This window comes from Orcinus orca, chromosome 17 (assembly GCF_937001465.1).
Source record: "Orcinus orca chromosome 17, mOrcOrc1.1, whole genome shotgun sequence".
NCBI classification, from domain to species: Eukaryota; Metazoa; Chordata; class Mammalia; order Artiodactyla; family Delphinidae; genus Orcinus; species Orcinus orca.
Genome location: NC_064575.1, coordinates 58,382,643 through 58,404,220, shown reverse-complemented (window position 1 = coordinate 58,404,220; position 21,578 = coordinate 58,382,643). Strand labels below are relative to the sequence as shown.

At 40.0% G+C, this 21,578-nt stretch overlaps 1 protein-coding gene across 1 annotated transcript in view; it reads left to right on the top strand.

Moving 5' to 3' along the window:
• RSPO2 (R-spondin 2) overlaps positions 1 to 21,578 on the top strand; it is a 161,900-nt gene that overhangs the window by 1,625 nt on the left and 138,697 nt on the right. The gene's annotated exons all lie outside the window — the stretch shown is intronic.

Below are 21,578 nucleotides of genomic sequence, written 5' to 3'. Positions count from 1 at the left end.
TCTGCGCGCGCGTGTGGGATCGAGAGCTGGGGAGGGTTACCAAGTCAATGTGGAGGACCTGCATTTCTAGGAAAAGAGCAACATTGATTTCTTTTTCTGGACTCGAAGACTAGGTGGGATGACGTACTGAACTTAGCGCATTGAGCGGCAACTCGTGAGCAGGTTTTTTGGGGGGAACTCTTGCTTGCAGGGTGATGTTTTGGAGACAGGCCCGACTTTGCCCTCTCTCTTTACTCCCCTCAAAAGCAGCTACTTCTGAGAGAAGTGCCGGCGCTCAGTGAAACTCACTTGGCGGCTTTTTGACCTCCTTCCTCTCCATCACCTGTGTGCACTGCGGGGAGGCGAGTGGAAGCCTTCAGAAAGGTTTCAGAAAGCTAGATTTCCTGATGATTTAGTGCGCCTGTATTTCTGTCTCCGAGTTCTGCTGCGGCTGCAGCTAGTCCAACTGCGTTTTAGGGGAAGGGCTGCTAAACACTGTTAAGTCCCCTGAAGGATTTAAACGCAAACCTCAACACCCCCGCTCCCAGCACGCACAGCCCCACCTTGCAATACCGCCTCACGGAAGGTGCACAGCAGCCCCTTAGAGTTTATCCGTCTTGGTCGTGCGGTTTGGACTTTTGCGCAGTTAGGATTTGTGTTGAGGTTAACAGATTTTGATTTTTCTGGGATATGAACGTCTCGCTCGACTTGTGATGCGGTTTATTTACAACTCGTTTCATGGAATCTCCAGTCCTGCATCCAGATTTTGGAGAGAGGTTTCTGCGCCCTAATTTTTCAAAGCTTTTTGGGACGTCGTTAAGCTGTTCTCACCTACCCGCAGGGCTGAAGGTTGGCCGGCCAGAGGGCAGAACTCAGGATAACTTGGTGGTGTGCGATTTCCACCGCCTCTGCTCTCCAATTGACACTATGGAGCTGTGGTTTATGAGAAGAATACCCCTTTCTCTCGCCCTCATTTCTCTTACTCTCCTTGTCTCTCATTTCTGACATTTGGAAAATGCTTATTTTCAGAAGTTTTTCTGAATAAATGTACTAGGGAGGAATTTCTTCCCAGAGGCCATGAAAGTTTGATACTGATACCAGTCTTGCCAAAGTCCCTTTCCATCTCCTTCACCTCCCCTCTGCCTCCTTTCTCCACTCCGGTATTTTCTTTCCAGGTATCACTTCGTAGAGTTGGCAATTTTTGATTACCCTGGTCTAAGTGGTCAAAGTGTAGGGAGAGGCTTCCCTACACCCCTCACCCCCTGCCCCCAAGTAGACACTGCAGCCTATTTGGTGGAAAAGACTAAAGTGCTTTAAAATGTTCAGAATACAAAATATCTAAAATCCTTTGCCAAATTCTTGTTTCTTAGATGACTTGCTAATTCAGCGATGTCTTTCTGATCCACATTGCCTGCCCCATTGTGGTTGAATTGGGAAGAATCAAGCATGTTGCTTTAGTAGAACTTAATGCAGAGATGCTCTTTGGTGGAACATGACATTACAGCACTCCTGCGGCCAGAAGCGATACTGCATGCTTTCCTTTCCAGTGCCATCTCCAAAGTCCTGCCTATACCTCCTCCTATATCTGCTGCAAAACCTATTTGTTTCAAAGGTGCTTTAGCAAAATCTCATGGCAGTTACCACCACATCCCCAAGTGCTGACATTTAGAAACCCAGTTCTAAAGTGTGCAGGAGTAACTTTTGCCAGACAAACCTTTCAATTTAATAAAATTCAAATGCTTTCAAGTACATGTAAACTGGTAAGGTTGTAAAGAAAAAATTCTATCAAAATGTGTGTGTTTTCCTTAACAGATGTCCCTTCCCAAATCTCAAGCTTCTGGCTAAAATAACTGCAACCCTTAAAAGTGACCACACTATCTGTACCAACAAAGGGCGTACTGTGTTTTTAATTAAAAGTGGAACTACTTAAAGTGCTGGCTAGACAGTGTAGGGTGATAGTAGCTTTTCTGCTTTGCAAGGAAGCTTAAGGATTGCATTGTGAGAGTATTGAAATGAATAGAGATCTAACTCAGGTTGTGTGAATTGTCCCTCTTCACAGGCTTAAGCTGGTTTTAATTGATCTCATGTCCACTGATTGATCCTACACCAATTGTTGCGCATACCAAACAATTGGCCTTCCCAAAGGAGATTGATTTAAATTAGTTCCTTGGCGAATGCTTGACTACTAGCCAAATCATGTCAGCAGTGACAGTTGACATGCTAGAGCCTATTGTGGTACCAACATTTCCCCCTTTCCCTTTGTTTTGGGTAGTGGCAGTTAAGTATTACTTTCTAGGAAGAAAAGTGATTAGTACATTAAAAAAAGGTGTTGTGGCTTAGAAGATCAGTTATTTTCTTGGCTTTGTGCTGTGATGTCGGCAGCAGTGATACCAGGATTGGTTAGGCTAATGCCCGGGATCTGATTCTTTTTCTTTTTTTCATATTCCATCTGCAAATAATCAAACCTTCACTGTGGAGCATTCTCAGAACTCCTTTGGCATTATGTTTAGTCTGCTCTATGATCTCAGATGCTCTATAATATCATTTTCTTAATGAAATAAAATTCTTGGCAGAGATCAGATAATTTAGTCAGTTAAAATCAATTGCATCCAGTCTGGAATAGAGAGCAAATATATCCTTTAACTTTATGCTTTATTTCAAAATATGGCCAGAGGATTAGAGACTAGAATGTCAGATAAAACTGTGTATGGGAGAGACTATCATAAACAACACTAGCCATCTACTAGTCTTTTTGTCTGCTTATTTAGAAAACAAAATCATACAGTAAAAGTGCATTTGATAATCACTACTGGGGCCTGGCAGCAATACATTTGAAAGTAAGGCACAAACACAATAGTGAGAATGAATATCTTGTAGATGGGAGACACATGCCAACGTTTTGAAACGCTGATTGACAACTCATGTGGTGTCTATGTGGTAACTCATTGGCCCCTCACCCTCCAGTCCCCTTCAAAAACATAGTCGTTATTAGCTACTGTTAACCCCTGTGGCCTGTATCTGTCTTGGGACCTCTTATGGTTTATTTGTATGGTAAACTGGGTTATCCGATTTGTCTTATTTTTTGGAACGGTTGTAAGCCACATTTCAGGCCGCATTACTGAAAGGTAGATAGACAAATCATAACTTTATTATGGTCTTCTGGGATTTCTTGAGCTTAGTATGTAGTGATTTCATTTTATATCTCCTTCATTCTATTGATATGCCCAGTCACAGATTTACCAGGGATTTATGAAAACTTCTTGATGAAATTCTTTAAAAGCAGCAAGGCTCCCAGACATGTAATTGTGTTTCTGGTGGTCTGATGGTAGGGGGCGTGGTATGACAAGTGTTTCCCGCCATAGCCTTTTCCCTCCTGAAGCCTCAGCTTCTCTCTCCATAACCGCTCATTTTCCTACGATTAGATTTGGCTTCTTCCATGAATCTGAAGTGTTTATCACAAATAGTGTGGTATGTTACTGGCAACTTCGGTTGTTTAAACAAAACAAAACACTACATTTCCTCTTAAACCTTATAAGGCTGAATTAATTAGTGTTTTAAAAAATCAAATGAGTAGATGTGGAGATATTTACAAGTTTTACAAGTACTTTTAATGATAGCTTATTTCTCACAGTATTCTTTCAAAATACAAAATGGCACATGGAACATATTAACCTACGCTTAAAAGCTTCGGAATACATTTGTAGGCCTGCTTTTTTAAGTTTAGAGTGTTTCAGAAAAGCTCATGTGATGTTTTAACTTTGCAGCATAAATATGTTCTTTCTTTTCTTTTGTTCTCTTGTTAATGGGCTTTTCTTCCAGCATAATTCTGAGTTTTTCTGGCCAGTACCTTACCAGTGCGCAGAGGTTAGAAAGTTGCCATTTCCCCAACCAACGTCTTATTCCTCTCTTGAAATTTGGCAGTGATTCAGAATAGGTGACATTTCCTCAGGCCTCCACTTATCCTGGCTTTCGTTATCTGTTTATAAAACTAGCTTGGGTCAAATCCAATGTTTACAGAAATCACAAGTTGGAGACGACACTTCTAATTTCTTTTTTTTTTTTTAAATAGATTTTATTTATTTATTGGCTGCGTTGGGTCTTCTGTTGCTGTGCGCCGGCTTTTTCTATTTGCTGCGAGCGGGGGCTACTCTTGGTTGTGGTACGCGGCTTCTCATTGCTGTGGTTTCTTTTGTTGCAGAGCACGGGGTCTAGGCGCGCGGCTTCAGTAGTTGTGGCACACGGGCTTAGTTGCTCCGTGGCATGTGGGATCTTCCCGGACAGGGATCGAACCCATGTCTCCTGCATTGGCAGGAGGATTTTTAACCACTGGGCCACCAGGGAAGCCCCGACGCTTCTAATTTCTTAATGCAAAACTACGTCTTGATTTATTCAGAGACTAACCGGACAGTTTATAGATTATCCAGGCTTTTTACTTCTTTTCTTCCAACTGACTGCCTTTTGAACCTTTTTTTTTTTTTTTTTCTGGAAATAAGCACTCTTACCCCTCCCAAGTTCAGGAAATAGATGACAGACAAATCATGTGACAGAGTACTTGAGAACCACCCTGCTAAAAGGAGGTGGTAAGCTCTGGGATAAAAATAAAGTTTAAAATGTTCTTTTTCCAAAATGTTGTGATGGTCACTGTTTTTTTTCCCCATTATCTGCCACAATCAAGGATTGACCATTAGATACAGTGTTGCATGTCATATTTATACATTTTCACAATTTTAGCTGGAATAAATATGGAAGGCACTAATGAATACAGTACATAAGTAGTATACGATTATATATGATAGGGAAGGCATATCTACTTACGTGCATATACGTACGTGTATATGTAGGTATGTGGGGTGGGGCATGGTGTAACTATGGAGAATTGGGTTTTTGTAACTAAAAAGGATTTTTACTCGTCTTTCCCATTTTTCATCTTTTTCTCGGGACAACAGAGCAGGACAGGGGTAGGTGGGGGGGCTGAGGACTAGAGGAGGGAATGGGTAAGGATACGGTGTTTTTATTCTTTCCAAGACCCACCCCCCACGTATCCTTCTCTCCTCTAGGACCTTTCTGTAACCAGTCACCCTCTTTTCAAGCCTGCTGCTATCCCGCCATCCTAAAATTCCTAATTTCCTTCTTTCTCACCTTACTTTCCAATCTTTTTCTTGACTTCAACCCTTCTCTTGTCTTGCCTAATAATCCGCTTTCATTCACTCACTTGTCAGTCTGTCACAATCTGGCTTCTACCTCCACCATTTCATCAAAAGGATTTTCTTAATGGTCATCCATTCTCACTACTCACCTCAGTGCCAACCCTGCCAACGTTACAGCCCTCCCGTCTCAGAGATTATCACTCCTTTCCAAAGAAAGTCTCTTCCTCTGGTTAGTGACACTGCACTCTAGTTTCACCTCCCATATTCTGCACATTTTTCTTCTTTGGTCCCCTCATTTGGAGTAGGTGTCAGCTCCTATTTCTTTACCTTTATTCTTTCCCTTGGGGAACTTTATCCATCCCTTTATCCTCAACTGCCTTTTCCATGTAAAGTCCTTCAATTTTATCCCCCCTTTTTCTTGAACTCCAGATTATGTTACTCTCTGATTTCCCAACTACTGCCATATGGATAAATATTTCATGCACCCTCATATACGGATAGGTATTCCATTCCATGCACATTCAGTCTTGACAACTCAATTCCTCTTCTATATGTGGAATTACTCTTCCTCTCCCAAATGTGTTCCTGTACCTGTGTTCCTTTTTTCTGTTCAGGGGTTTCTGTGTGTCAAGGCTGGAAGCCTAGCTGTAGCCTTTGACTTTCCTATTGTCTCTTTTGTTGGCTTGTTCAGTCTTAGCGGGTATCAGAAATGTTGTTTACGTCTACCCCATACTCTCCATTCCCAGAGGTATTTCCTAGCTCAGGTCCTCACTGACTCATTTCCCATCATCCACTTCTTCCTCACTCCATCCTTTACAATGCTGCCATGTTGAATTTTTCTCAATGTGATCCACAGATCTGATCATGTTACTTCTTTGCTAATAAACCTCAAACCTCCCAGGTCTCCATATTGACTGCAGAGTAAATTCCAGCTTCTTTCACTTTACATTCAAGGTACTCTACCATCTGACCACAGCCTGTTTCCAACCTTCCACCACCACGAAAGCACTGTATGCTTAAGCTACACCATATGAGTTCATTTCCAAGCATACCGTTATGTTTTCATGTTTTTGGGTTGTCGAGCCTGTGGTGGTGCCCAGCTAAATAAAAGGTCACCGTTTCTGTGAAGCCTTCCTGGAATTTTCCCTAAAAGCTTTCTTAGCTTTTCATGCTACTCCTAAAGGACTCTCATTTCCCCCTTTATTTTGGCTACTTTGCCACATGTGTCATCTTTACTATATTTTAAGCTCCTCTAGGGCAGAACTTTGGCATATTCATCTTAATACTCCCCAAACCAGGCCAACTAGAGTGCTTCCTCCACAAGCTGTGGCTGAACAAAAAGTCAGTGATGATGAGATTTTGTTGTTTGCCCTTAAAATAATGCTAATGACTTAATGAGAAATGTTTTTCTTTTCAATTCGAAGCTCTTTGGGCATAGTTGAATGAATAATTAGGATAATAGGTATAATTTGATTATTTACTATTCTTTTTTAGAGTTTAAAGATGAGCAACACTGATGTATAAAAGCATCCCAGTCTAGCCTTATTCTGAAGTCTCTGATAATCTTCAGAATTTCAGAGTACACTAGTGCTTGTGTGTGTATTCATATACCTGTTTATTATTTGAATGATAGAGTATCCCAAATGGTGGGTGAGTTTGGACAGGGGAGGGGGGAAACTCTGTGGGAGTCACCCATATCTAAAAAATACTTCTAAACGGAGGGCCAGTAAAGGATTTTCATCCCCAAACACTTTGTCTGTATGAATAATTATTTAGAGAAAAAAGAAAGTAGCATTCATCTTCTTAAAAGGCAGTCATATTAATAACATAAATAAATTAGTGCAGGCAAACATTCAATCTTATATTTATGACTTTAGAATAATAAATATAGCAGTGTAGACATACCTGTGAGAGACACAGGTGTGTGTGTGTGTATGTGTATGTGTGTATTTTAGAACAAGTTCTTCTGTAGGTGTGAGTAGACTACATAGTTTTTTGTACAGTGCCTTCCAGGAGAGCACTGACATTTTGCTACCCTTTGAAGGAGGTGAGACTGGTTTAACTAATAAAGAAGGTGAGCTGCTTACTGAAATGTATAATTTAAAAAACTAATTTTTAAGTGGAAGAAAGCTTAGAACTAGAATCCAACCCTCCCGAATTCACTGGCTTTTCCTGTACACAGTACACTCTGAACATCAGTGTTCGTTTTAAAAGAAGAAATCACCTTTGAGCCCATTCAAAAGTTCTTTGGACCCAGAGTTTTACTGAGCCTCAGAACTTCCTACAACTCATAATTACGCCACTAAAGTAACTGGTATTAAGGAACCGAAGGCTGAGTGGGTGGAGTAACTGCGGTGTAAGAGCATAAGTGTGATCTGGTAAAAACTTGCATACTTGTGTTGCTAAATTTTTTATCAATGTTCTTGCATATGAATTATGGGAACTTCTTTCATTTCTGGTACTCCCATAGCCAGAACAAATATCTGTGTGTCTGTGGGTGTGTGCTTGTGTATCAATATGTTTGTTTGTAGGTGTGTATGTATGAATTTTGTACATACACTTATGTGTTATGTATCACATAAGTGTTATGTACCATAACACCATCATATGATCAGCATAGCCAATCAAGGTTAGAGAAAAGCTAGTCAATATTATTATTTTTACTCTTAAAATGTAGAGAAACTAATTGTAGGTAGCTCTCCACCTTATCTTGTCATTTGGGGAAAACCTTTACAATTTACTTAAAACCATTTGATTTTCATCACCTGCTGAAGGATATTAAGAGCGCTTATAAAACAGCTGGTTCTGCACGTTTCTTTTGAGCAAGGCTTCTTAACTTGGGGTCCAGAGATGGGGCCAGGGTTTCTGTGAGACTCCTGAAATTAGATGCAAAACGTTTTCTGTTTCTTTTTAGCGTGTAAAGAGAGGATCTAGAGCTTTCACTGAGGTCTTCAAGTGGCCATGGTTCATCTTTCCTTCAACAGGTTAAGAAGCATTGGTTAAAGAAATAGGAGGTAGACCTTGTTAAGGAGCATGATGCCAACTGGCTGCTTCAAATTGACATAAACTATTAGGAAACAAGTGTGTATTTTCCATATGTGGGTTTCCAGCCTTTTGCCGTGTGTATAATCCACAATGTGAGGACACATTGGAAACACTATCTCAAGACTTATTTCAGTAAATAATTACTTGGCTAATAATACCTTTCTCAAAGGCAATAGTTGTTACATTCTATTTCCCTAAAAAGTTTATAAAAGTACAAAATAAACACAGAATAAGGGGTTCTGTTAAAGCTTCTCATATAGTCTAATTTTTATCTCATTAATAAAACAGTAATATACAGTTTTAGAAATCAGTGTTGCAATTTTCCAGCTGATGATGTGCAGTGCTGGCATTGATAGGATTTGTATGTTTCACACTGCCAGTTCACAGACTGGTCAGAACCAGGCTTAGCACTCTTCAATTCTGGCCACGTAGGCTTCTACAAGATCCTTGCTGCTGGGTCAGCACACTTAGAATTTTTCTACCGTGATGGCCTTCCTCTCTCACCTACCACTGGATTCAGCAATCCAACCAGCCACTTAGCAGTTAAAACACACAGAGCGATAGAGGGCGCACTTTGCATTCTTTTCCTCGTGCTTTGTTCTCTGAAATGTTGTAGGTTTTTGTGCTTGCCTTGCCCTGCCCTGCCCTGCCGGGTAGGTTCAGGTGGGAAACCTGTTCTACTCTTTCCAGTAAGATTGAGGCTGTGAACAATTTGACCTCCTCATGGAGAGACAGGGAAAAGGAAAAAGTAAAGAGAGCTTTCAGTTTTACTGAGGATTTCTGGTTTTGGTCCCTAGTCTCCTTTTGACAAGACCTTCTCGCCAAAAGGCAGACTTAACCAAACTCACAGTTTTAATATCTGTGAGGCAGATATGAAAGCTAGAGATTGTGTTAACCGGGAGGTGGATTCCAGCTTCTATAGCCACTTTGGAAAACATTAGTTTTTCTTTTTTTTAAATTAAATTAAATTAAATTAATTTTAATTAATTAATTAATTAATTTTTTTCTTTTTTTTAAAGAATGTTTTCCGTAAAGTGCATGCCTAAAAATTTAAGCAATTGGTAAAATTCGGAGTTGACCAAACGACTCCAAGTTAGTACTTCCCAATTGTTTGCCAAATTCTTTAATCTTTATGTAGAGACCCATTTCATTCAATGGATCTCTCACATTGCAACCCTTTGAGAATGGTAAAAACTGTCTGATCTTATCTTGAAAAATCTCGTTTAATTTTTTTTAGGTTCTCTTTCCCCTTCACGTAATAATGTCTGACATAGGATTTAAAAATTCTCTGGCCCTTCATTGTTGATCACCTTACATTCTGTGTTCTAATGCCTCTTTCTTGGCTTTTGGGAACTCCCTGGCAGTCCCTTGGTTAGGGCTTGGCGCTTTCACTGTGTGGGCCCGGGTTCAATCCCTGGTCGGGGTGGGGAAACTAAGATCCCGCGAGCTGAGCAGCGCTTCCCAAAAAAAAAAAAGTCTGGCTTTTAATGTTGAAGACAGTTGTGCTATATCTTCATTAACCTTCCTGTGTATCTATGTATTGATAGTAGACCAGGTTTCAAGTTGAGTCATAGCTGGGTTAATATTCCCATGATCGAGTGACGTGTCCTGTGCCCATCACACCCTTCCCCTCTGCCACCCCCCCACACCCCATAGCCCTTTAGAGTGACTGTGGTATTCATTATTCTCAGGTGTTCCACTGCTATAACTGGTCTTTGAGGATTCTGCACTGAATGATCCCAGTGGCATGGGAAGAATTGTACCTGGGGCTCCCAGGTCACCATCCTTAAATATAAATTAAAGCAGTCCTAGTCTGTGACTTGTCCTCTGGGTAGTTCTTGTAGGTGGAAGAATATCTTGTTAAAATTCTAATTTTTGACACTCACTTCTTGATGATGTTTTAGAGGAGCACTTCTTTGGAAGTGTGTGTATGTATGTGTGTTTAAGGGTCAGGTTTACAGGATATTTTGAGGGACTCCTGGGTATTAGTTCTGAGCTCTAAGTCAATATGAAGACATGACAGAGAATAGCTGTAGGTGGAGTGAATAGAAAGAGCAAACATTAAACTTTTCTGTTGACACAAGGATCTGGGTATCTGTCTGATGCTTAGGGAGAAATCAGGGCTGTCTTACCCAAAGCGTTCCTTCTACTGGTGAAATATACCTCGTGGTTACTATCCTTCCATCAACTTAGTATTATAGAGAAACTTTGTTAGGGATAGGAGACTAATTTGAAAAACCAAATGTTGTTTGATAGTGGACAGCAGTGGTTCCCAGAGGTGTGATTAGTGGGTTGAGGTTAGTTTGTTGTGGAACCTCGGAAAGCCGTTCACACCACTCCTGGGGGTCAATAAGTCATGTCCTGGCTGATGTGATTCTTGACTGAATCTGTCAATTATGAAAGATTTCTTTGTCCCTCTCCCTTTGAATAATACTATCCTGAAAATTGATCTAGAGCTTGGCAATTGTCTCTTGAAAATTGATGGCCCAAAGTTATGAATTTTGTGCACTTTAATTGTTCTCTCGTGTAGAAGTAAAAATAATTAGTTCTTTGCAGCTGCTGTGGGTGACCTCAACATGATTTTGACTTGAAAGCGACTCAAAATGAGTAATAACTGTTCTAAAGGCTTTGGCAAGCTTCAAGTAGTCATCTTTTTTGTTGAATTCTGGGAGAGAGTTTTGAAGAAATGGGAGAGTCTGGACCTAGAGAGAGGAAGAAAGCAGGATCACTCCTTTCCAAAACTTGAGGCCTGTCACATGGAAAAAGGGTGTAATTCGTTCTTCCCTTGGGATTAAGGCAAAATGAAGGAGGCTCATAGGGAGGAAGATTATGGCTTATATTTAAGAAACTATCCACTCATGTAAAAGACCCTTTCTTGATGCCCCGAGTCATTGGAAACTGCCCTTTTCCAGCAGCAGAGGGTATCTCTTAAGAGTGTTGTAAAGCCAGTGGCTGTATTGAGTGTAGAGAAACCTTGAAGGGCCACTCACACCATAACAGCCATGATGAGCACATCTGCAATGTATCTGGCATCTAATATTTAAATAGAAATTCTTGTTGACAATTATTCAACTCAAATTATAAGACCCAAATAATGTCCTTCCTAAATAGAGAACACTAAACAAAATCACTTCTTTAGATTCTTCATCACATGCCTCTGTCATCATTCTAAACTTCAGTAATAAATACTATTATACATATTGAAGTCTAATCTGAATTCCTAAAACAGAAAAGATGTATCTCTCAAGTCTTACAGGACCAGGATGCCAATTTCGAGAATGTTTCGTTATAAGAAGGTCAGATTTCAATGCAACTATAACCAGCATGGGTTATGCCATACAAATACTTTGCTTTCTTTAGTGGGGTTACTAGACTGGAAGATAAAGGAGCATTGGACAAAAATTCATTAATAATAATACTTTGCACTTATGAAAGCATAATAGGGTTAAAAATTCTTTTGGAACAGGTAGAGAAATGGACATATATCATCTTCTGTTACTTACTTGAATTACATTTGACAGAGTGGTGAGTAATGGATTGATGTGCACTTTGCAGGAAGCCTCTGGCATAGTAAAGGACCCCTCTTCAGCCTAGTTTGGAACAATATTTTCTTAATGATTAGGTTGAAAACAGATGGGCATGCCATCCACACTTGTGCATAATATGAAGTAGAAGAGGACACTTAAAAGGTCGGTTGACATTACAAAAAGATCTCGATGGCTGGGAATGGCAGGATGAATTTGTGAATGAAATCTTTTTTCTTTTAAACATCTGTATTGGAATATAATTGCTTTACAATGGTGTGTTAGTTTCTGCTGTATAACAAAGTGAATCAGCTATACATATACATATATCCCCATATCCCCCCCTCTTGCGTCTCCCTCCCACCCTCCCAATCCCATCCCTCTAGGTGGTCACAAAGCACTGAGATGATCTCCCTGTGTTATGCAGCTGCTTCCCACTAGCTAGAAAAAAAATGCAGAGTTTAGATCTTAAGATCAAGGACCCAACTATGGACGAATAGGATGTTGGAGGCAAGGGGTTACCACTGATTTTTGAGGTGACAATGTGATATAGTTGCAAAAAGAAGTTGGCTACATTGAGAGAAATATTTACCTAGATTAAAGAATGAGGCAGATGAAGGTCCTCAGCCCACACCAGTGGTTTGTTCTAGATGTCATTACTTTCAGAAGTGCATTTGCAGCACACATAATACTGTATTGATTTCCTAGGACTGTTGTAACAAAGTACCACAAACTGGATGGCTTAAAAGAATAGAAATTAATTTTCTCACAGTTCTGGAGGCCAGAAGTCCAAAATTAAGGTGTCAGCAGGTTTATACTCCCCCTGAGACTATAGGGGAGAATACTTTCTTGCTGCTTCCAGCTTCTGGGGACCCCAGATGTTCCTTAATTTGTGACAGTCTAACTCCAATCTCTGTCTTCACCTTCACACGGCCGTCATCCCTCTGTGATGGTCTCTCATCTCTTCTTATAAGAACACCGCTTATATTGGATTAAGGACCACACCAGTGACCCCATGTTAACTTCATTTCAGCTACAAAGACACTATTTCAAAATAAACTCACATTCACAGGTACTGAGGATTAGACTTCAGTGTATATTTTGGGGGGCACAATTCAACCCATATGTCCTAACCTGTGGCAGACCTGTAGGTTCTTTAAACCCTCATTTTCACAACTCTGTAATAAGTATTATTATTATTAATGATACCATAAAAATAATAGTATTAAAAGAAAAAGTAATGGCCATGGAAGTATAATAACTAATGGAGCACTGTACACAGCCGCTCAGATTGTGAACTGCACATAAAGCATGATATTAATGACAACCCCTGGAAGTGTGCACCCAGTGGCCCTGGGGGGAAGAATGCTTTAGCCATGATTTAGAAGTGTGTAGCTTTTGGAATCGGACTCTCAAATTCCTTCCTGCCCATGAAGTTCCACGAAATTGCACGAATCCAAAGAATCGCCTGAGTGTGCTGATTACATTTTTAAATAAATCCATGAATCAAATTGACTTCTTCAGCTAAAGCTGAAAATTCTGTTTAACTGGCTTCCTTCTGAAGTTTACAGAACTCCAAGAGCTGTTACCATCCTTTATGAAGTAATGTTAGTGAAGTAATTACTCAAATATCAACACGGTCTACTGTACAGTTGCTTCTGGTGTTAGAGGTATCTTAAATTAGTTCCCTCTGATATTGAGTAGTATCTAATATTGGCACTGCCAGGGAGCTGGATCTGTTCATACTTGTGTGCTATATATAAAGGGCTGGTAAGAACATACTTTTAAATGTTCTCACATTTTAAATGTGATAAATTTCAAACATACACAAAAACAGAGAGGGTAGCATAAGACTGCCTATCACCCAGATCAAACAAATGTTGAGATTTCATCACAGTAGTTTCATCTATTCCTTATATTCTTCTTAAGTTTTTATTGTTATGTGTTATAAAGCAAATCTCAGATGATACATCATTTTACCTTATCTATTTCTTACAAATACGGACATTTTCTTACCAAACCACGGTGCCATTAACATACCTAACAAAATTGCTTATTCCTTGGTAACACCTCATAATCAGTATGTCATCAAACTTCATCAGTTGCCTCAACAATATCTTTATACAGCTGATACGTATGAATCAGCACTGATGTAACACCCACTCATTGTACTTGGTTGGTATGTCCCTCAAGTTCCTTTGATTCTAGAGCAGTACTTCCTTCCCACCCAGTTTTCCGTGCCACTGACTTATTGAAAAGATCAGGTCAGTTTTCTACAGACTATCTGACATTCTGGATTTTTCCTTTTGCTCCCTTGTGGGGGTCGTTTGACTTCCTCTATCCTCCATGTTTTTGTAAACTGGAAGCTCTCCTTGAAGGCTTGATTACATTCAGGTTCAACTCTTTTGGCTAGAACGCTTCACAGGTGTTGCTGTGCACCTCATGTTACAACACATCAGGAAGCACACAATATCCCATTTTCTTAGTGATGCTAAGGTTAACCAGTGGGTTCATGTGGTTACAGCCTGATTCCTCCATTTTGAGGCTCCCATTAACCTTTCATGTAATGGTTTCTTCCACTGATGATCTTTGAATCATCAGTGTCTTCAGGGTTATAAAATAGTTTTTTTCTATTTTTATTCCTTCCACAATTATTAGCTGAAATTCTTCAATAAAAAAAGAACTGTTCCTTTTCAACCATAGATATTTTGTTAACTATGAAGCAGTTCTTAGAGAGCAGGCAATACACTTAATTCTTCCTCTTTAATTGCAGAGTAATTTTCAGAGTAATGAGTTGATGCATGTTTGGCTGGCCAGTGGGTCAACTTTGATTTGTGTCAAGCCATGGGCTGTCAGATGGAGGAGGTGAAGTCTTCCAGCAGTTTCTGCTTACTGAAACATTAGTGGTAGCATGACATTAAAAAACTCTTTTTTTGGCTTATGCTAACAGGAATGAAATGCAAACGTTCTGAAAACCTGAATTCTATTAGACATCTTCTGATAATGTTTTCTGTTAACAGCTTTCAGAGAAGCTACTGAGTGAACATACAGTAGCTTCAGCCTAGTGTAATCTGACACTCATTGGGTAGAAAAACAGTACTTTGTGCTACTTAAACACTCTCTGGAAGGCTTAGGGAGGGGAGGAAGGAAAATATTTGAGGAGATCAACTGGATGTTGTAGAATAAAAGTAGCGTCACCTGAGAAGGATTAAAGTTTCCTCAAAGCTTGACCTGAATGGCAGCCTGCCGCCTTGAATGTGTACCCCACACTCGTCAATGGCTCGGTTTTAGCTGTGTGGTCTTTAACTTGAAGGCATATGAAGAAAGGGTCTAGAGGTTATGTCTTCAGTGCAAAAGTGGCAGTAAAAGTTGTAAAAAAAAAAAAAAAATTCCTCCTACTTATTCTGCAGGTAGTTCTTGCTAATTACAGAAATCTTTCCTTTATCCATTTAAAACCCTAGCTCATTGCTACTAATTAAGTTGCCATTGATATTTGTTTCACCTGTTGAAAGATATCTATAACATCTACATTTAATAATTTGATTATTTAATGAAGTTGCAAGTTTAATTCACACAAATGTCTGTTGGGAGAAGTAGATAAGAGCACGCTAGAAGTTTCGAATAGAAACACGTTTAGTACATGGCTCATGAAAACAAACCTGTTGCTAGAGAAATACAACCCGGTAGGTGTGTGCTCTTCTTAGAAGTAAAGTGCCTTTGCAGTGTTTTGGTTTTTTTTTAACATCTTTATTGGGGTATAATTGCTTTACAATGGTGTGTTAGTTTCTGCTTTATAACAAAGTGAATCAGTTATACATATACATATGTTCCCATATCTCTTCCCTCTTGTGTCTCCCTCCCTCCCACCCTCCCTTTGCAGTGTTTTTAAGAGCAGAAAGTATTGTGAGCTGAAGAAATTGGTTATCTTGCAAGTCAGGGAAAGAGAACTGGCAAGGTATCTAGCTGCTTCTACTAATGATTCTTGAGAATGACTTTTCCTTCCTTCAACCTGTACATTTTTAAGTGAGAAAACAAATGAGCTATATCCACTAATTAGGGCCAGTAGTTCATGTCCCATTTTTTCACTTAGTTTTGAAATGTCTTTTGGTAATAAACCCTCATCTTGCTGAGATGTTTAGGTGTTTTGTCTTGGAAGTAAGTGGTAAAGACTTTGCACTGTGTTCATATAAGTCATTGGTTTAAAAACCACTAACTGCAGAATTTTTTATGGATATAATTCCAACATTTATTTATTGTTGAAAATTTGGAAAATAGAGAACAAAACAATGAAGAAAACAAAACTACCAATAATCTTCCCACTCAGCAGTAACCACTGTTAACATTTTGGTTTTTATCCTTCTAGATATTTCCACCCCTTGTACATAAATATAAGATTTTAAAACTTAATACATCATAAAGCACATATTCGTACCTATTTTAATGATATGTCTGCTTCATAAGTCATTGTTTACCATGACATTTTAAAATCCATTTCCTTATCATTGGGCAGATAAACATCTCAATATTAAGTTTTCAGTATTATTAATAATGCTGCTATGAACCTCCTTGTACTGTACATCTTTTCCCACATCTCTTTTCCTTAGGAATCATTCACAGAACTAGATATAATAATTAATATACTTTAACCATTACATTTATTGAGCACTTACTATGTGCCAATCATAGTTCTTTGTGCTACATATTATTTAATTCTCAAATGACCTTGTGCGGTAGGCTGTATTTTTCTTCCCATTTTATAAAGGAATAACCTGAGGCACAGGAGGGTAAGTAATTTGCCCAAAGTCACAGAACTACCAAGAGCTAGTAAGTGGTAAAGCTGGAATTTCAGTCTAGGCGTTTTGACTCAGCCATGCTCTTAGCCACCAAGATGGAGAGGTGAGGCTTTTGATCTTATTGCCAGTTGTTCTCCAGAATATGGTACTGATTCTTATTCTGTAGGTGGGAGATGGTGTGCATATGGCCTTGAGCCTTTGATACTATATTTTAAAAAACATCTTGTTGGATTATTCCTGTTGAGAATAGAAAGAAGGATCTCCCTTACCCTCAAGAAGCTCACTATTTAAATAGAAAAAAAATTCTCTTTCATTCCCCCCTGGCTTCATATAACATTAATATTCACTTAGTTGCATAAATCTTTATCCCTTTTTTCCCTCATCAATACCTATGATTTCTATACCTCTCTCCAGTATATTTTAAATCCTTCTTCTTCTGCATCTGTTGCCATTTTGTAGACCAGGTTATCACCAGCTCCCTCCCAAACCACACTGGTATCCTTCCATCTGATCTCCCTGCAATCCCTTCTCCAAAGGGCAGTCAGAGCAATTGCTTATAAAACAAAATCTGGAGCATTTGATTCCGCCACATAAATGCTTTAGTTGGAGTTTCCAACCCAAACTCCTTACTCAGCCTGAAAGGCTATGTGTGACCTGGGCACTTTTTATTTCTCCAACCCTCCTTTTGTTATCTCAGTCCTACTGGCCTCTTCCTGTTTCTCAAACACTCTAAACTTTCCTGTTTCAGGCCCTGTGCCTCTGCTGCTTACTCTGGTTAGAAAGCTCCTTTCCAGATAACTGTATCTAAAGCAATGCATTTCTCTAGCTCTCCATTTTCTGCAGTTAAAGTATCAGGGCCAGGATAGGGTGAGGCAAGAGGGGCACCTATGGCACAAATCTAAGGCGTGTACTTGCCCAAGCCTGAGAGAGAGCGACTCCCTGCATTTCCACTGTCGGAGCCTTGCTCCCCTCACCCTAGCTCCAGCCCTACTCTATTATATCAACTATTTATTTCTTAAACACTGTAGAATTTTCTTGTCCCTTTGGTAGCAAACACAGCATATTCATCAAAACCCATTTCTTTTGCCTCTTGGGTGTGGCCATGGGCCTGAGTTTGTCATGGAAAATGTATAGAAGGGATGTTCTTACTGCTTCTAGACCTGTCCCCACAAACCTCCTGTGGAGGGTCTCTCTTTCTTCTTGAGTTGGCCAACTTGGTGCAGAGGATCTAACCCCCCCTTCTCGGAGCCCCCAGGGGACATCAGGACCACCAGGTGAATGGAGCTTAGGTCCCTGAATGACTCCGTGGAAATCTCCCTACTGCACATCTGCACCTGACCCTGTGTCAGCAAGAAGCAAAACTCCTTTTGTGTTAAAGCCACTGAAACTCTGCCATGTGCAACAATGTGGATGAATCTGGAGAGCATTATGCTAAGTGAAATAAGCCAGCCTACCAGAGAAAAATACTGCATGGGATCACTTATATGTGGACTCTTAAAAACAAACAAACAAACAAACAAAAAACCACGTCAAACTCATAGAAACAGAGTAGAAAAGTGGTTGCCAGTGGCTGTAGGGAGAAATTGGTAAAAGGGTTCAAACTTTCAGTTATAAGATAAATAAGGTCTAAGGGTCTAACATGTAATGTGACTATAGTTGATAACACTGTACTCTCTCATTGAGATTTGCTAGAGCTTAAATGTTCTTAATCAAAAACAAAAAGTAAATGTGAGGAGGGATGGATGTGTTAATTAACTCGATGGGGGGAATCCTTTCACAATGTATACACATATCAAATCATCATATTGTATACTTTAAATATATTACAGATTTGTCAATTATACCTCAATGAAGCTGGAAAAAAACCCCAGAAAAACAAAAACAGGCTAGCATTTCTTGCCTTAACTGATGCAGGCTCTCTTATCCACACCAGAGCTTTTGCAACATAAGCTCCAAAAGCATGGTGACTTTGTTCGCATTGTATCTCTAGTGCCCAGTACAGTGCTTAGACTGTGGGTATCAAAGAAAAACAATTTTTAACAAATAAATGCAGAACATCAATAGCAGTATACAGGAAATTCAAGACAGAATGCTAAAAGGAGGATACAGATGAGAAACGTCTTCTGGGTTCAGAGGGGAAGGAGTAGATGATGCTCTAGGAAAAGATTTCATGAAAATGGAGACTTAACTCTTTTTTTTTTTTTTTGCGGTACGCGGGCCTCTCACTGTCGTGGCCTCTCCCGTTGCGGAGCACAGCCTCCGGACGCGCAGGCTCAGCGGCCGTGGCTCACGGGCCCAGCTGCTCCGCGGCATGTGGGATCCTCCCAGACTGGGGCACGAACCCATGTCCCCTGCATCGGCAGGCGGACTCTCAACCACTGTGCCACCAGGGAAGCCCGAGACTTAACTCTTAAACATAAGATTCACACTATTTATAAAGTGGTCCTTATATTTCTTAGTCGCAGATGTTTTGGAAACATATCAAAGGTACAGCACAGTGATTTCACACGAAATGTATAGAATTTAATACCAACAGCTTACATATTAGGCTATATCCAATCATTTTTATAGTTACAGGCCTATAACTGGAAAATATTGAAAATTTCTTGTCTTTATTTCTTACTGATTATGCCCAATATATGTTTGGACTTTTAAGAATTTAATGCAACGCAGAAGGAATGTCTGCTTTTATTACTGATACAGTGAAATTCCTTGATGTTCAAAGTTCAGTAGATTATTTTGCTTGCCTAATGATAGAAACGTTAGTTTGGGGATAGGATCTGGTGGCATTCCTTCTAGAAATGTCTATAGGCTCTAAGGAGAGGGCATTGTGTAGCATTGTACTGTTGATGATGGAAGGGTTTTTGGTCAAGATTAAGGATTTTTAGCCCTTTTAAGTAGAGAACCTGTTTTGATTTTCTGGGAAGTCTTGAGATTGTGGGCATGGAGAAGGATGGGTAAGAGTAGGGTGATTGCCGATACTGAAGTTTCCAGGCAGGTGGTGGGAGTGGGGGAAGGAGTTTTCTACCACTTGCTGTGGACACGTTTCCACAAAGAAGCCCACCCTGCAAGCCCCTGATAACAGGATGATTGATGGCAGGAGGTGGGTCAAGTTTTATGATCTATTAGAAGATTCAGATATACAGGCTCTGTACCCTAGTTAAGACTAGAATGTTTAAAATCTGAGGACTTTATTCCTACTTTTATTCTAAAGTCTCTGGCAAGGTTCACACTCTGGATGGAATGGCTGTGAGGGGCTCTTTGCCCGACCTGAATTAGCCCTGACAAGTAACTATTCACTGGCTCTGCCACGAACTCTGTGTGTGTGTGCAAGAATGTGTGTGTGTGAGAGACTGTGTGTGTTTGAGTGGGTGTGTGGGAGAGTGTGTGTGTGAGACAGTGTGTGAGGGAGAGTGTGTGAGGGAGAGTGTGTGTGTGAGAGAGTGTGGGACAGTGTGTGGGGAAGAGTGAGTGTGAGTGAGAGTGTGTGCATGAGAGAGTGCATGAGTGTGTGTATGACAGTGTGTGAGAGACTGTGTAAGTGTGTGCATGAGAGTGTGTGAGACTGTGTGTGAGAGTGTGGAGAGTGTGTGTGTGTGTATGAGAGTGTGTGAGAGTGTAAGAGTTTGTGTGTGTGAGAGTGTGTGTGAGAGGGTGTGTGTGTGTGTGTGAGAAAGTGAGAGAGAGGACTTAAATTCACCTTTTGACCAGACATCCTGCCTATTTAGAAACAAGATTTAGACTAAATAGTCCCAAGGGTCCTTCAAACAATGAAATTCATTTTTCTATTCTTCATTTGGTCCAAATATTTGCACCCCAAATTCTTCCATTTCTTAATTACTTTGTAACATTGATCAGGTTATTTCTTCGCATCTCTCAGCCTCACTTTTGCTGTTTGTAAAGAGAAGGTAATGGTAGTTACCTAGCTAATGATATTTTTTTTAACGTCTTTATTGGAGTATAATTGCTTTACAATGTTGTGTTAGTTTCTGCTGTGTAACAAAGTGAATCAGCTATATGTATACATATATCCCCATATCCCCGCCCTCTTGCATCTCCCTCCCACCCTCCCTATCCCACCCCGCTAGTTGGTCACAAAGCACCCAGCTGATCTCCCTGTGCTGTGCAGCTGCTTCCCACTAGCCATCTATTTTACATTTGGTAGTGTACATATGTCGTTGCCTCTCTCTCACTTCGTCCCAGTTTACCCTTCCCCCTCCCCGTGTCCTCAAGTCCATTCTCTACGTCTGCGTTCTTATTCCAGTCCTGCCCCTTGGTTCTTTAGAATCTTTTTTTTTTTTTTTAGATTCCATATATATGTGTTGTTCACTAATGATTTTGTTGTAAGAGTTAAACAGAGGGACCATGTCAAGTCCTTGGAACAGAACCTGGCACCAAGCAAGTGTGCAGAGACTGTTTGCTGCTGCTGATTATGTTTCCCCCTTGCTTACTCTGTGTGTCTTTTTGCTCATATTTCCTCCCATCCTACGTCTCTAACAAATTCTCCATTCATGGTTTTGAAAAATTCCCTGAAATGGTGTCTTTATAAAATTAATTCTAATGAATATTAGAGGGATACATCCCTGTTGGAAGTTTGTACAAAATCATAGGTAAGTTTGAATTTCTCAAAGGAAGCAGCTTTTTCTTTTAAACTGGCTGCTTTTGGTGAAGAACAGAAAATGTGCATGCTTAGAGATACCAAGCATTGCTAGCTAAAGTGCAAAGGTCACCTTTGAAAAAGTAGTTCAATAAAATACCTAGGAATAAACCTACCTAAGGAGGTAAAAGACCTGTACTCAGGAAACTATAAGACTGATGAAAGAAATAAAAAAAGACACAAATAGATGGAGAGATATACCATGTTCTTGGACTGGAAGAATCAATATTGTGAGAATGACTATACTACCCAAAGTGATCTACAGATTCAGTGCAATCCGTATCAAATTACCAATGGCATTTTTCACAAAACTAGAACGAAAAATCTTAAAATTTGTATGGAGACACAAAAGACCCGGAATAGCCAAAACAATCCTGGGGGGGGGGGAAATGGAGCTGGAGGAATCAGACACCCTAACTTCAGACTACAGTAC